At 49.0% G+C, this 17,091-nt stretch overlaps 1 long non-coding RNA gene across 9 annotated transcripts in view; it reads right to left on the bottom strand.

Annotated features, from left to right (window-relative positions):
• LOC146857209 (uncharacterized) overlaps positions 1-16,587 on the bottom strand; it is a 45,588-nt gene extending 29,001 nt beyond the window's left edge. Inside the window, exon 1 of one of the 9 annotated variants that reach the window (XR_014979875.1) lies at positions 16,567-16,587. This is a non-coding gene — a long non-coding RNA (uncharacterized LOC146857209). Of the gene's footprint in view, positions 1-4,640; positions 4,793-5,095; positions 5,269-8,143; positions 8,289-16,566 lie in introns of those variants that run through there. The other 8 variants (XR_014979873.1, XR_014979868.1, XR_014979877.1 and 5 more) reach the window with 8 other exon arrangements.
• Positions 16,588-17,091: the final 504 nt, after the last annotated feature.

The raw sequence follows: 17,091 nt of genomic DNA, 5'->3' as shown, positions 1-17,091 counted from the left end.
GGGTCCTGAGGATACAAATCAGCCACTTTTATTAGTGAGTCTGCTTGAAACCACCGCTGGAGAGATAGTCAGATTTACGCCATCACAGGAATTAATCTATCATACATCTGAGATTGAGGGAGACAATGTACCAAGAGATGGTGCACCAGAGGATACAAATACACCCATCTCCAAGGCACTATGGACAAGATGGATGCCATCTCTCCTTGATTCCTCAACCACAGCCTAGTGGGGCTGAAGTCAAGGCCAACCGATCACGTAGATACTGAATTAATCGGTGACTTTTCATAATTCAACAGCAACTTGAAAGTCTGATTCTGATTGCACACCTCCTCGACACCAGCTAGTGCCCTGGAAAAACAAGAAGAGGAAATTAGCCAATAATGGAGGTAAGGGGAAAAGGTAAATGCCTCTACCATGTAAGATACCCACCAAAGATGCCAGCAACTTGGTGAATACCCTTCGTGCTGAATTAAGGCCAAAGGGAAGGACACTGAACTAAAAAGGTCTGCTGCTTACAGCAAATTAAAGGTAACAATGGTGATTGGGAACAATCAGCACATGTAGATGGGCATCCATCCTACCCAGTGATGCCAGAAAACCCCGTTGGGTCAAGAAAGGAAAGATGGGCTGCAGAGTGACCATTTTGAAAGTTTGATAAATAAGCAACTGATTTAGGGCTTTCAAATTCAATACTGGATGAAAATCACCTAATGGCTTCTGTACCAAAAAGCAAATGGAATAAAACCCTTCTCTTTTTTGTGCAGGAACTGGAATCACTAAAGAGTTTTCCACCAATGTCTGCACACCTTCCAACAAAGCCTGACGCCTTACAGGATCCCTTGGAAGAGGGGTTGACTTGTACAAACTGGGAGGCACGAGTGAAACTCTAGGTGGTAACACTCCAAAACCACCTTGACCGCCCACTGGTCTGGTACCAAATTCTGCCAAAAGTCCTTGAAAAACAGGAGCCGACCACCCACTGGAGGGGAATCTAGATAGGCATGCTTTAGGAGGAGGCTGTAGGGTGGAAGCACCACTTCCTGCCTGGAACTGGGCTTTTACTGCAACTGGGGCGCTCCGGCCACGACGCCGATAGGGCTGATATGCCCCCTTAGCAGGAGAGGGAAAAGCCTTTTTGTAACCAAACCCCCAAACCCAGAAAGCAGACCGAACAGGAACCAGACATTTCTTCTTCTCAGCCGTCTTTTTGACCAGATCCTCCAACTGATGTACAAACAACTTAGAACCATCAAAAGGCAATTTCATTCAAGTGGACTTCTGGGCCCCATCAGCCTTCCAAGTCCGCATCCAAAGATTTTGCTGTGCCGCAACTACTGCCCCAGACGCAGCTGCTGAGACACACATTATCAAATGACAGGTCCGACAAAAATATAACCTTTTGTTCCGACAAAAATATAACCTTTTGTTCCATCATACACAACAAAGCAGAAGGATCCTCACCCCCCTTCATCAGATCACCCAGGGATTGGAAATCCTTAAGCAATGATTGCACTGCATAATTATCATAGGCTCACTCGAATACCAACATTTGAAGCAGCATACGAGTGCTTCAAAGCAGTCTCCACCTTCTTGTCTACAGCATCTGCAGGCAAGGCATCCTCCGAAATAACATTACCAGAAGAAAGCCCAGTCATGATGTTATCAACCTTAACACTGGCAGAAACTCTTCGGCAAAGTGCTCTACAGGGTACTTTTTAGAAGATAAACAAGGAAAGTGTTCTTGTTAACCTCCCTTCATTCATGAGTAAGTACTTTACGAATGGAATAGACTCAGCCCTCTGATAACGAGCAAATAAATCTTACTCCCTAACCCCAGTTAGAGCAGGATCAGGTAGACCTAAATTCTGTCTCAGATGGACCAACAGAGATGACAGCTCTTACCCATGGAGAAAACTCCCTCTCCTACCCTCCTCGCATTCTCCTTGTCTGGATCCACCATTACTGGTTCCGCCAACGGAGGAACTTTAAGAGGAACAGGACATTCATGCTTCTGCAGGACGGTCTCCACTGCCTTATCAATCATGGCCCGCATATCTGCCATAGAAGCAGTGGTCGAAGTGCATTGATAAAAGGATAGGAAATGTGATGCTCTGTGCATTGGGGGTGAGGTGAGTGAGCATGGGGACGTGGTCAAAGGCGTAGCTAAAAAAACTAAGTATTCTGTAACTTTTTTCAGTCTTTCACCTTCAGGTTATAACATATAACGCAGAGCTTATTTGAAAATTAAATGCAAGTGATGTTAATCAGTGGGGAATGCACTATTGTACATTAGGAAACCTCTATTAGTTAATGTTCTGCACCAGAGAGCCGCAGAATTTAATCCTGGTTGGTGCAGTGGATAATATTGACTTTTGTATGTTTAGTGCTACATGGTCCTAGTCTGTGACAGAAAGCACTGTCAACATGGAAGTAGTTATTTTAAATGTGTATTACACACAGTATAAGAAATGCTGCTGCAATATTGGCAAAACTGATTAAGATAAAGAGGGCTTCAAAAATATAGATTTTAGTAATACCCAGCCTGTATGTAGGGCAATAGTTTTTTGCAACGGTCTTTTCAAAGCAAAGTTCCCAACTTAGCTGGTAGCTTCCAGACACCTCCAAAAAAGAATAAATGTGTGTCATCAGGAAGCTTCAAGTGACTCCACCCATTAAAGTCAATACCGGCTTCCATGCACCATTTACATTTGCAGATTGACCAGTCGAGCACATTTACATTCCTTTCAGGGAAACAGGCGCCCTGGGCTTGTTTACCTGTCTGTGCCTCCCTCTGTGTCACAGCACAAGAGAGACTTTCTCCCGTCCGCTTCACCTGAAGCATTACAACCATAGGAATTAACTGTCCCGGGACGGTTATTTTTTTCACACCAAGTAAAGGAACTGTTTTCCTAAAATAAGACAAGCATTGGCATAGCCAAAGGTCTCGCCTTTGGGACCTTATAACCAGTGACATACTCAATTGCCGATTATTAAAAAAATTAAAAGTTGTCAGAAATCAACTTTTATGTTATTTATTATAGCTGAGTTCTGACATCACAATGGCTGCTGCAGGAGCCAGCAGTGCAGGCGAAAGGCAGGTCAGATCACAGAGCACAATTGAAGCAGCTGTTTAAAGCAATAAAAACTGAATGTTGCTTTTCTTCCTCCTGCTCAATGTTAGTAGCTTACAATGACAAGCATAACATAACGTGTATTTGTAAAGCGCACGTTCTCCTGTAGGCATCTTGGCGCTGAATAACAGATGTCTATTGTTACTCAACTCAATGGTACTAATTTTAATCGACCTAACATGGATAAAAGGCTGAGTGGACCCGCTGGGATTTGAACCCGTGACCACAAGGTAGAACACAGGCCCCTGCAGTGGACGCATTAGTCCACTGAACCACCAGACCCGGAATAAGAATGTTTATTTTTCGCTCTCCTTAGAGAGAGAAAAAGCTAAAATCTTTCTGCACATTTCCACACATTCCGAGCTACTCAAGCTAATATATGCATTTATTTTTTTAACTGTTTTGTACTGAACTGTTTCTAATATCTGTTTGCAACAAATATCTTACAGGATTTTGATGCGTTTAATTTTGCACTAGAGGTTTAATTTGTATTCTTCATGTTTGCAAACATGCTCACTCTTTTATATAAAATAGATACACACCAAGGTTTTAAGTGGTTTGTGGAAAAGGTAATGGTGTGGTTATGTATTATATGGGATAAAGTCCACCTGGCGTACATGATAAGCGTATTGCAAGTCACCTCGGAGTGGCATAACCAGTTGCATAACCGTATAAAGGAACTCTGCCTTGGGCCTCGTTCTTCTATACAATTATGGAACTCCTCTGTGACCTAGACCTAAAACATTTCAGTTACATGTTATGGTTTGCTCATAGTTATGTTATTTGGAATCTGGTAGTTCCGTGACTGTAATGCCCCATTTTGCGATGTAATACCTACCATGATTATTTTAGAGTGTTTGCGTTTACATCTGGAGAGACAATTAAATCATTCATACATGTGGCTTTACAACGGTTTCATAAAGAGCGTGTAGCGAACCAAACACACTACTCTATTAAGGTTATGAATTGGCCTCACCTGGCAATGTACTTCCCCCGCCACCCAAAATGACATTAGTTGTTGCACACAACACATTTTCCATTCTGAGTGTTGACTCTGAAAACGTTCTTGCGCCAAAATAAGTTAGTCATTTTTTAAAAAACGCGTAACCCGTTATTACAGCCTCAACACAGTGCAGCCCAGTACCATAGGAGAGCCCTAGCGTCCCCCTGCACCCTTGGCTGCGGTCTTTTAACGTAAACCTACGGTGAGAGGTGATCTATTGACAGGCGTCTCCAGACCCCTCCCTGTGATGCACGACTGAAGGCGGCCATGTCTCATAGACCCCCGTTATGTTTCAGCCGTTTCGCGAGCCTTTGGCTCCATTTCCCTAGTGCAGCCTGATATATGGTGTTTGGTGTCAGCCTGTGACCGGAGTCCTGGGCTCCACTATAGAAGTGATACTGAGCGCAGGAAATGGATATCAACAAGTGTCTGAGCAGCTGCTAATGCCTGCCCCTCCTTTGTGCGCCCCTCCTCTCTTTCATTCACCCACACCCCCCGCTCACACAGGCCTCGGTGGGTGCTCCCGGGAACTTCCATGGACACGTAGTCAAGTGTAAATTCAGCTCTTTCTTTATTTCACCAACACAGGCTCCTAGAGAACATCGGAGCGTAGGTATGCAGCTGCTGCTCGGTCATTAGCTGTCAACTGTCAGGGGATGACAGTTACCAGCTGGTGACAAAACAGACGGTACGGTGTCCGCGCAGGGACACAAGGATGCAATGCTAGAACGGTGGCCTAGCAGGGACAGAAGTATGTAAAACACAACACACCGCTGGGCATCTGCATGGCACTGAAGCCTCCGCCCTAAAGACAGATGAGGTGGTTGGGTTTTCCGTTGCTTCATTACTCGCTGCCTTGGAGCATGACGCTCTCCAGGTTCACGGTACTGTTCGTTGCGCTCCCCTGGCGGGCAGCACCCCCTGCGGCTTGTGATGCCCCTAAGTAAAGCACACTTACTCTGCCAGACGATGTTCTTTATCCCCCAGTCAGCCATCGCTTCCCCTGCCACAGGAGCCATGTTTCCAACTGCAGCCACGCCTTCCGTGATGTCACACAGCTGCCAGCCAATCTCACATCCTAATGCCTAAACAGTCCTCTGTGACATCAGAGGGTCACCCCGGGGCTTCCCCAGGGTCAGAGTTTTGCAGCACACGAAAGTTTGCAGATAATATGCTTTATGAGGAAAAAGTGGTAAATCAGTAGCTTCAAAGAGAAAGTCAGTGCTGAGTCAGGATCTTACAGCCGAGCCAGCAAAAACAAACAGCATGTAAATCAGCCAACAAACGCCATGAAACAATATGATAAAGACTCTTAAATTCGCAAAAATAAATGTCAACATTTCGGAGTTTCTAAAAAAAAAACAAGCCCGGGAGTGGTGCGCGTGCACCACAGCGAGCAATCTGCTTTCAATTATCGCGCACGCATCTGTGCACGATAATTGAAATCAGATGTGGCCTGTGCGGGTAACCGAAAGCAATAGGTCGTGGGCGGAGCAAAGGTGGGACATGCACCCGCCTTTGCCCAATTGCGTGCTGTCTTTCTCAGAAAGACGCACGCAAAGGCGAATAGCCCCTGCACGAAACCAAACCACACGCACGAGCGTGTGGTGAGCTTTCCAAAGCCCTTTTAGTGTTTAGATAAAGTCTCGCCAGAGCAGCGCATGTGCGCTGCACAGGCTCGACCTAAAAAGCATGGGCACGTCGTGTCCCTCTGATCCCCCCCACTTCGACCACTGCATAGAAGGGACAGTCTCAGAGGTACCTGCAGTACTTCCAAGTGTCACTCATCAGGGGTTAGGCGGATGCATTCCGGGTGCAACCCCGCATTACCGCGAGGTTGCAGAATGCTCACGCAAAACAGCTGAGCTATGAGAATTTTCCCCATCCTCTGATTGTTCTTTTTCCAGTTTGCATTGTTCCCATCTCTTTGTGCCACGGAGAGCCAAAGAGGAGAGGGTGTTTTGAATCCGCATAGGATGACGGCTCTACCCATGTCTGGACATACCCTGCTTTAAGTTGGCAGGGTATGCTTAGACATGGTTCCCTTGCTCACTTTGCCACTGGATTTAAGCTAGCCTGGCTGATGAGGGGTGTTACCCCGAAACGGTCCCAGGATGCTTGTTTCCGGTCCTTGGAAGACCTTTCTTGGCAATTCGGGCTGAACTGTTCCCATGAAGCACAGGGTCAAGACTGATTTGCATATGGCTTGGTCTGAACTGGGGCGGCGAAGGAGCTAAAGAACAATGATGGATTCAACACAGAACGAATAGTGTCTAGTGGCGAGTGTCTGAAGTTTAGTGACTAGGGGCGAGTGTCTGAAAAGTTTCAGTGCTCTGTCCATTGTCTCTTTGTGCTTGCGGTATATCATGAATAGGGCTCCCTGTTTTCCGTTTTTACTGATTTTTACAGACAAATACAGACAGAAAAGATTTATTTTCTTGTCTGTATTTATTTTTAAATGTGGATAAAAACGGAAATTGGTTTGCTTTTTAGGTAATTTTAAATACTCTCTGCCATGACTGCCAGGCCAAAAGCTGTGTTGATAGGTTAGAGGATTAAAAAATAGAGGAATTTTAGAAAAGATGCTGTAACATTAGTAGATATGAACAAGGTGGATGCTGAAATTTGAATATTTTTATATAAGTGCATTGATTTATCTTCTGCGGGTGTTCACAGCCTTGAAACCTGGGAGGCATTCAAGCACAAGTGCATATTTATTGGTAAAATGAATGTGCAAATATACTAATTTCAGCCTCATTTTTTCACAAAACCCAAAATTAATATGTATTAAAACAGAAAAAATTTTAGCAAAAAATAAATATAGATAAATACAGACGTAAATGTCCAAAAAATAAATACCATAAACCCGGAGCCCTAATCATGAACACCAGGACATTAAGTGGGCTGGCAGTGTTAAAAAGCAGGTGCTAAGACTCTATAAGGCTCTCCATTTTTGCCTTCACCATCAGGGTGAAAAACAAATCTTAACTCGAAAGCAGTTCAACCCTTCACTGTCTTTAATTTAACTTCAAAGTGACTCATTATAATCCTTTTACAGCGTCATCATTTCAGAACGGAAGCATTTTCAAATTTCCATATTATATATAACGAAGCCATTGTTGTTGCTTATTTCTCTCGTGCAACTAACAACCATTGGCAAAGCCATTTGTCCTGGCTTGCTGTAGGTTTAATGTCACTTGCTGTATTATATATAGATGCAATGACAGAAGCAGCAAATGACAGGTGAGGCGGCACACTAACTATGCTAACTTGCTTTAAACCACGCCCTACTTACATCGGCCACGCCCCTTTGAGGCCCCCCAACCAGTTTTTTCATCCCATTAAAACCCTGCATGAATCCACCACCGATACTCCACGGTAACGCCGCTGTAATCAGCTGAAGTGCCCGCAATAAATACCTCGAATCGAAGCGGATCAAGACCAACTGAAGTAAACACGGGGGCCATATTGGAATAGGGGGCTAAGGTAAGTAAGTCAGCGAAGAGCGCATCACGTTCACTTAAATCTGAACAAAAGTTGTAAAAACTGCAGCAAAATCAAGACAACAGCAGAACACGGGCCCAGCTGGCTCGAAGCACACGAGCCCAGCTGGCTCGAGTAGGGCGTGACTGAACCAATTAAGTTAGGCTGCTACAGCAAGCCTAAACACACAGAAAACGACACAGAAAATACATTTTAAAAAACAAGAGCATACTGTCCTAGCACCGATGTAATCGCCGTCAGCAGAAGGAAAAAAAAAAGGACAGGAAGCAAGTGGTGTGTTACGGTCCCCCCTTTATGGGATGGCTGGGTAAGGGAATATGTGCTGTAGTTTGGAGATAGCTTCTTACTGGGGTCAGGGAACACGGACTCCTGAATAAAGACTGCATACCTTGGGAACCATCCTCATCTCTACGGTGCTATCCATCTTTCACTTATGTTCACACACCAAACAAGTAAAATGTCTTCCGTGGACTTCAGTAGAAACACGTGCCCCATTGCTCACCTTCCACATTTTTTTCATCTGCATTCATTTCAATAGGTCGCCCCCAAAATCACTGGCTTTCACTCTCCTTGGAGACTCCTCCCGAAGCTGAGAGAGTTAGGCGTAAGCGCCTGGCAGACTAGCGGCCACTCCCAGTCTGACACGCGAAACTAGTGACCACACCGTCATCCGCTTCAGTCAACACGCATACACAGACATCACCCAAAGATTACACTGACACTTTATTTGTGGGTGAAGAACTGCTGCAGGTTTATTTCATACAACACAGTATGATAATAAAATTGGGTTATCTTACGGGCGATCCAGGGCAGGCAGCCCCTTGCTGCCCGCCCGCCTGGTGAGCCAGCACACACGGTGGGTCGATGCCCGGCAGTGTGGCACATAAATATTTGCAGATCATCCACTGGGTCACGTGATCTGCCTCCTACTCCCGCCCCTTCCGACAGGGGCGGAGCGTGTTGTGGCCACCCCCGGTTGGTCAGGCCCCCCAACCGCCCGAAGGACTAACGGGGCGCCGTCGCGGTCTTCCCAGAACCCCCTTCGGCTCCTGGACCTTGGCTCGGGCACCCTTACTGTGCCGGACAGGGGTACCCTTACTGTACCGCCTGTCGCAGAGGTACCCTTACTGTACCAGTCTGCATCCAGATCGCCCTGTAACTCCGCCTGCAACGCAAAAAAGAACAAATTAAACATTCCAATAACGCGCTGAGCCTGACACGCGGGGTAAGAGGAAAGGGTGGGAGAACGCGTGTCCAGGCTGGGTGCTGCGCGCAGGAGACAGAGGAGGAACTGGGCGAGAGAGCCCACTAAGTAGGGAGTAAGCCGCGCCCCCGCCCCCCAGCCCGCCCCCAGCTCCACGCGATAGGGGTTTTACCCAAGTGGGCGTAGGCCTCGCGCGCGAGGCAGCAAAGGGGGGGAAGGCTCCGACGGGCGGCCACTAGAATGCTGCCCTGCTGATGTCCCACTGCTTGGGACGCGGGCAGCGGCATAGTGACCACACCGTCATCCGCTTCAGTCAACACGCATACACAGACATCACCCAAAGATTACACTGACACTTTATTTGTGGGTGAAGAACTGCTGCAGGTTTATTTCATACAACACAGTATGATAATAAAATTGGGTTATCTTACGGGCGATCCAGGGCAGGCAGCCCCTTGCTGCCCGCCCGCCTGGTGAGCCAGCACACACGGTGGGTCGATGCCCGGCAGTGTGGCACATAAATATTTGCAGATCATCCACTGGGTCACGTGATCTGCCTCCTACTCCCGCCCCTTCCGACAGGGGCGGAGCGTGTTGTGGCCACCCCCGGTTGGTCAGGCCCCCCAACCGCCCGAAGGACTAACGGGGCGCCGTCGCGGTCTTCCCAGAACCCCCTTCGGCTCCTGGACCTTGGCTCGGGCACCCTTACTGTGCCGGACAGGGGTACCCTTACTGTACCGCCTGTCGCAGAGGTACCCTTACTGTACCAGTCTGCATCCAGATCGCCCTGTAACTCCGCCACAGCTCTGGGGAGGCTACCGTCGCTGCCAGAGCCCCCCTTCCTCCTTTCGCTGTTTATGGGTGCCCGCCCCTGCGAGCCAGCTTTTAGTGGGCTAAATAATGGGTCCTGCATTACTCAGAAGCCCAGGGCAGACTAACCACGAATGACTCTAGGCCCCAATGCCGCTCAGCTGAGGCGTGAGTGGAGTTACTAGCCTTATAAGCGATGTGTTCCCAACAGCTACAGCACCATAAGCAGGGTGAAGGTAACGTGTGAGTTAACCCCTTCACCTACTTCTATAAACACAAGCTGACATCACTGTTACCTGACTTTGCTCCCTTTCACATCGTATTAGTCTATTGTTTACTACAACCGGCCCATATCTTAGCAACATCTCCCGGTTTTGGCCTCTCTACTTGCAAATTAAGTTACCTTAAATTGGACGATAGAGTCTTATACTAGTCCCGCTGTTATCCCACTCTTTCCTTACTCTCCACTGGGACAGCGTATCCAATTCCTTGCTTGTTGAATAGCAGCTAGCTTTGGACTCTATTGCTGCTGAAAGGAGTTAATATCTTTGCCTACAGTCCTTGTTACACCGGTGTTGCAGTGCTGTAGGTAAGTCGAGGCACCGACATCATGGCTTGAAAGGAAACTTCCCATTGCTTGTCAAATAATTTGTTGTGAGCCCCAGTTATAATTTCGTTCCTAACCCATAATTGGCAGTGTCTCTATCCTGCCAGTGCCTCGGTCACGACCACCTTAACTCATAACAATACATCTGGCTTTTCCGCTAGCCTTGTCCATTAACCTGTCAAATGCCAGCGGAGAGCGGCACATCTCCAGTCCTGCTTATTTCAGAAGGTGCTACGCCCATGTAGGTGAGGGCATACCATTCCCGGTGTCTGGTTGAAGTATGCACAGGGCATTGCCACTCTCCCACGTGCAGTGCTGTGAACCGATTGAAGTAGTTCATCAGATTCAGCCAACCACCCCCTAGGTGGAGGCTTGCACTCCCAAACTTCTGCTCGTGTAAAACCCCGCCAAACCTTCAGTTCAGGGAATTTTAGTAATTCGCGACACTGACAGCCCCAGGGGCCAAATACTGAGCTGTGTAAATGCGGCCCGATACCACAATGAACAATTGGCTTGTAGGGATGGGTGTTAACCTAGGCTGGCTGAAGGCAAAACCTTTGCCAATCACTCCTGGCCAGACGTGCCACCGCAGGTAGAATAAAGAGTTATCCAGCCCTCCTTCCTTCCTTTCCCAGTTCGACCAGGTCGAAGGAGAATGCCCCTTCCAGAAAGGTCATGGCCTTATCCCTGAAGCTTATCCATCCAGCATTCTACCGGGAATCTACCGCATCGCCTAGTAAAGCAAGGGGTACGTTCGCAATATCAAAGACATGCATGTTCAACATGCAGACAGGAATCGGAGGAAAGCTGGGGGGCGATGGTGTGAATAGTGAAGGGGCATCTGGTTCACGGCTTTCAGGAATGAAAACAGCCTCCAAGGTAAACTTTTAAAATGTATGGTAGTGCTGCACGACCAGCAAGGTATCGAGTGTTTGCGCGCTTTACCTGCACACCAACTAACGCCACCCCAGGGACACACACTTTCCTTATTAGGCACAGGGAGATTAAGTGATTTTCCAGAATCACTGCATATTGATAAGGCGCTGAGACTTCTCTCTTCATATGCAAATCAACAGTTGTCTAGAGGCATCACACCAGAGTTGTTCGATTGCCTTTCCACATAATGAAAAACACGCTTATATGTGATTAGATATTATGGGTTTTCCTAGCGCCACTTGTGTTTAAAACACATCTAGAGTGAGTGAACTTATTTGAGACGCGGCATTTGTTGTAGGAGTTGTGGCCGTCTGGGATTTAGAAAGTAAATATGTCCCCCATTTCCAACACGAGAAAATATATGTTGAGGGGTTCACACGGAAGGAATTATGAATAACTACGGGTTGATTGCTCATACTATACGCTCAAGGTCAATCTGTTCATTGACCGCCCCTGGTTCTTGCCCTTTTGATATCTGGCTTGACAGGGCATTTTTCCTATAACCCTATAGCTACAAATGCTTCAAGGTTCGGGATGGGATAAAATGTTGGTTCCCCCAGAGCAGCGTTACTCACATCATGGTACTGGCTGCTCGGTGGATCATTCCACCACCAAGTTAATGCTTTTATTGAAAGTAGCAGGGACTACTTAAACGCTCCAAAGTACAATATATCCTTTTTTTTTTTTTTTCTTTTTTTTTTTTCTCCTGCTCCCATGAAAGCATAAACTAGAGTGACCAATCGTTATTGCTTTATTTCCTCTGCCTATTACGTTTTGTAGTTAGGATCAAACTGAATGCTCGCCAGGCATATCAACCGGTTCGCCCAGAGCACCCACCGCGCTGCAAAACCTTGAAAGCTAGTCCTGAACAGTGTCGCAAACGGGCGGCGCACTCGAACCTGGCATACCGCTCCCAGTCGGCACCTCACAGCTTGCCGGAAGGCGTATGAGGTGAGAACGTTATGGCTGCAGGACGGACTGAATTGCAAAGCTCTGGACTAGCCTACGGTGAAAGCCGCCTGGCCGAAACGCCGCACAGGACTGATTTGCCAGCGGCACCTACATTGTTCCTGCTTGCTTTATAGTCATGTCTCCAGAAGGGTATTCCGGTATGCCCCACTTGCAGTCACTAGCTGAAGATTAAACACTACTCTGTATAAAGGATTTTTTAGCAGGGTGTATCGGAATCTAATGAGCCAATCAACTATCAAACGGACATGTGATACTGTAACGAAATTGAAACCAATTATGGAATGCCATTCCCCAATGAGAAAAACCGATTGTAATGCAACAAGGATACGTCCGGAGCAGAGCGACAAGTGTCTTTATTACCATGCCTAGCAATCTTGCCCTGGGGCCAAAAACTGACAACATTCCGATGCGAAGTCTTCGCCTGGCGAGGATGAGCGTAGTTTATACCAAGGTATGTTACTGAGACTCCTTCCTGCTCCAAGCTATGCTATTGAGACTCCATCCTATGTAAATAGTGTCCCCTTCTGCGCGGCGTAGCTCAATCCGATAGGCCGTATCTTCTCCCTTTTAAAAGCATTAGAGCAACTACAGGCATGTGAATCACCCTGGAAAATAATGCAACAAAGTGATATAGTAGGTGTGTCGTAGGATGTTTTGCAACACTGATCGGTGTTCTAATAATGTATCCTTTGCATTGTGTATGCATTTCTAGGATGAAAGTTGATAGCTCACTATCCTATATTAGGACTTTAAGTTATAAATTGCAAGTAACCAAAGGATGTCCCTTTTGAAAGCAGTAACCGGCTGATCTGTTTGCATCCTATGCACTCTGTAATCTACTTGGCACACGTTCTTTGCAGCAGGCATATTAACCCTCTGCACTAACTTCACCTAAGTCCAAACCTCAACTATCCAAAATGCTGATCTCTCTCCAGAGAGATAATTCACCGCCGGAGTTATCTTGACATTATGTGAGGCCTGACAATTGCCGGGTGAAAGAAACGCTGAAGCAGGTGCTTAAAAGCTTAATAAACGTTTGCCGAAAGTGCCATGGTCAGGTTGTTGTGGAAATGGATCTAATCAATCAAATGTACGATGGAGGTACTAACATTGTAGGTGTACATTATGGGGGGCGAAGCACGATAGAGGATAGATTGTGCTTGCCCAGGTCTGGCATGGCTGCAACGTTGCCGTCATTGAGAATTAACGGTACTATCCACCACTGGTGTACAGTTATTGTATATTGCAGTACAGCATTATACACAACAATATTGTATACCACAATTTTATATGTGTTAAAGTCCAAGTTTGCCCCACTTGTATGCAATTCCTCCGCTATCTGTTTAGAATTTATCATGGCATTCCTTGTGCATTTAGTAATCGGCTAGAATTACATATGTAAATTCTGTGATTTAGCTATCCCCTTGTACGTTCCTCCTGGATGTACAGCAGGAGGGGATTGTCCTGTGTTAGACTGATTCTTCTGTGGGTAGGAACTGCCTGCTATAAAACATTTATTTGCCCGCCTAAGAGGGGCCTAACTCATAGCAACGACACCAGCATCCAACATATCCCATTCTGGCCCCCCATCCAAGTGTTATCCAGTCCCTCCCCCGCTCAGCTTCCACGGCGACCGAACGTATAATTTACCAGGACACGGTAGCGCGAAACACCGCAAAAGCAGAGGGCCTGCAGTGCAACAGAGGAGGCTGCTTCCCCCACCGCAGCGAAACACGGACTATGCGCACCAGGCCTGCTGTGCACACGCTGAAAGAAAAGGAGAAGACGGGAGATCTATCCGAAACCTCATGCGCGAAACAATGATCACAGCTGCGGGCTTGTCCGCTGTCCGTTGCCCCGAGCAAACTGCACCACACCCAAATTGCCAGCGACGGACGTAACCCTAGGCGCGAATGGCCCGCTCTACTCCGTTGAATGCCTGACCCGATCTGGACCCAAGTGGGTATCGCTGTTCCCGCCACCAGATAAGACTGCTCGCAAGCGATGGCCATCCGATACCTCCAGGATGCCGTGCTCATTACCTGGCCCTGACGGCTGTTCAAATCCGCAATGCGGGGAAACTGTCCACAACATACCCTTACCGCTCATTATCCCTAGTGTCCGCCATGCATCAACTTTCCAAGCAGCCCGTCGTTGCTTTGGCCAACATTCCAGCACATTTTCACCAGTGCAGGACTGCATAATAAATCATGGTGCCACTCCACGTGTCCCACCCTCGCCAGATCAGCCCGGACGCTGCCGAATCACCTGCAACCCTATCCCGCCGAACTCGACCGCCGCATGAACAATGCCCCCCCCGCAACCAGGCACAGCTCGCTGCCCTCCCCTTATTGCAGAGGCAAGCGCGGCTCAAATGGGGATCTCGAGAACCGGGCTCCACCCTTCGCGAAATTAACCTTACACTTCGAAGGCCTCTCGTAGAGAAAAGCTACGGCCTTGTTGCGCTAGAAATTACCATGTTTAAATTGTGCATAATTATTGATGACGATCTTGCCAAGCAAAATCCGAAGAGCCCGAGCCTCAGCCCCGAACCATCATGCCACCCTGGCTCTCGACATAGAAAACGGTTCATAATTAAGACGGACGTCCAGGCTGTCCTTCTCTTAAAAGTTAGACGGAAGTGCCCGGGCAAAAGCGGAGCAGTGGCCGTGCCACACGAGGGTGCTTGATTTACCTTGCTGCGCGTGAAATACAGCGGATGCCAGTTTATCCCACACTTTACGGGACACCTATTGGTCGCGCAGGAGTAAAAAGGGGGGGGGGGGGGCGCTCCCTGAACACCCAGCGATTTTACCCAAATAAATGTAAGACACGCGCCCCGACGGCCCACGGAGTACCCGATAGGTGTCAGACGTGCTACAACGCAGCTCCAGACGACAGACCCTCCCCGCCGTGATGTACAACCGTACTTACACAAATAAAATTAACATCCTCGACCCGCAAATTCACAATACATAGCCGACACAACCCGGTCCCCTGGCACACAATTACCGGCTCTGTTCCGGGAAACGACCACGACAAACGGATCCGCCAGCCACCGATGGAGCCTCCACCGAGCACAGCCCCGCGCACGAACAGGGCGAAGCGCCCATCCGACTCCAGGTTACACGGCGCCATACAGAGCGAACGGTCCGAGCAGCGCTGGCGATAGCCCGAGGGTGCAGCGGGAGAAACTAACTCACACGACAGCGCCACGCGGGGAGGCGGGCACCCGCCATCGTGTGGGGCCTTCCGCATGATTCGGACTCTGTGCCGCACTTCGCCCACCCCCATCGAGGTCGCCATGCCGGAACTAGCAGACCAGGTGCACGCAGGGAGAGCGGTGACCTACTCGCCCCCCCACCCACCTGATAGTATCACCAGCATCGTGAGAGGTAAGGAGTCGATGCTAAAAACGGCGGAGGCACCAGCTGCCGGGAACGGGGGGGGGTGGGGTGGCGGTCAGCATTCCCAGGGGGCTACGCTAGCTTCAACAATTTCGACTCTCGCACCCTGGTCCCCCGCTCCAAGGATACTGACGAAATAGAACCCCGGGGCCTCCGCCCCACAGCAAACCAAGCCGACTCTCGCACCCTGGTCCCCCAGACAATGCCGACTCTCGCACCCTAGTCCCCCGCTCCGAGGCGAAGATACTGACGGAATCGAACCCCGGGGCCTCAGTCCCACAGCAAACAAGCCGACTCTCGCATGTGTGTGGTGGGGGGCGAAACACTAGCGCCCCCACCACACACGAAAAAGTAAGGCCGACGCCTTGAGCCTAGCTCCGAGCACGGTCCCCCCCCGCCCGTGGTATTCCGACCACAGGGCCCCGTCGCCTGGAAATGCCCAGGGACAGGGCCGGGGCGAGAGGAAGGTACCGGCAAACTCACCGAGCAGGAGTGCTGAAAGCTGGGCGCACGACGGACAACTTGCGACGGCGAGACGATCGGGCAGCGACCTGCTCGGTGGAAGGCTAACGGCGAGAACGCGTGTCCAGGCTGGGTGCTGCGCGCAGGAGACAGAGGAGGAACTGGGCGAGAGAGCCCACTAAGTAGGGAGTAAGCCGCGCCCCTTCGCCCCCCCCAGCCCGCCCCCAGCTCCACGCGATAGGGGTTTTACCCAAGTGGGCGTAGGCCTCGCGCGCGAGGCAGCAAAGGGGGGGAAGGCTCCGACGGGCGGCCACTAGAATGCTGCCCTGCTGATGTCCCACTGCTTGGGACGCGGGCAGCGGCATTCCTGGCGCTCCTACACCTTCCTCAGAAACGACCTATATGTAAATGTGCAGTTCCCGCTAGCAGACGTAGCCGTAGCCTGACTCTAGGCGGGACAGCCAGGGGACGTTGTTGACAGGCAAGAGTGCTGAAGTGGATGTCTTGTGGCAGGAGGCACGACTTACCTCGGTAGAGGGAGTAGATCCGTTCAGAGCTGGCCGACAAAGCAGTGGATGTTGCGAGAGAGTGGATGTCTTTTTAAGGAGACTACTCGTCACTCTCCCCAGCCATGTGACTGCAGAGGCCGGCAACACACACATGATTCCCTTATTTATCGACCGCACCCGAGTAATACTAAATTTCGTTTCTCCGCTGCGCATTTTCGTTTCACTGGTCTGTTGTGGACTTCTGGCTGTTAGGGAATCACTTGTTAATTGTTGGTTCTAAAGGTATTAATGTTCATCGCAGACAGTTCGAACCACTTTGGTGTGTATGGCGTTTATTGTTGTGTTGGTATGTTCCATCCTCATATTATGCGTGTGTTCCTGTGCGTTGAGGGGTGAGGTGTTGGGAGTGCGAGGATAGAGGCGCAACTAGAGCCAAATTTCGGGGAGGGGGCTAAGAAAACATTTCGGGGGTGGGGGGGGGGCTAACTCTTTAAGCAATAGGCAGAGTGGAGCGGGCTCTTAGAAAGGGTGAAACAATAGCAA

This window comes from Triturus cristatus, chromosome 3_2, assembly GCF_964204655.1.
Source record: "Triturus cristatus chromosome 3_2, aTriCri1.1, whole genome shotgun sequence".
NCBI classification, from domain to species: Eukaryota; Metazoa; Chordata; class Amphibia; order Caudata; family Salamandridae; genus Triturus; species Triturus cristatus.
Note: the sequence above shows the minus strand (reverse complement) of the source record. Positions and strands in the feature narration are given on the sequence as shown.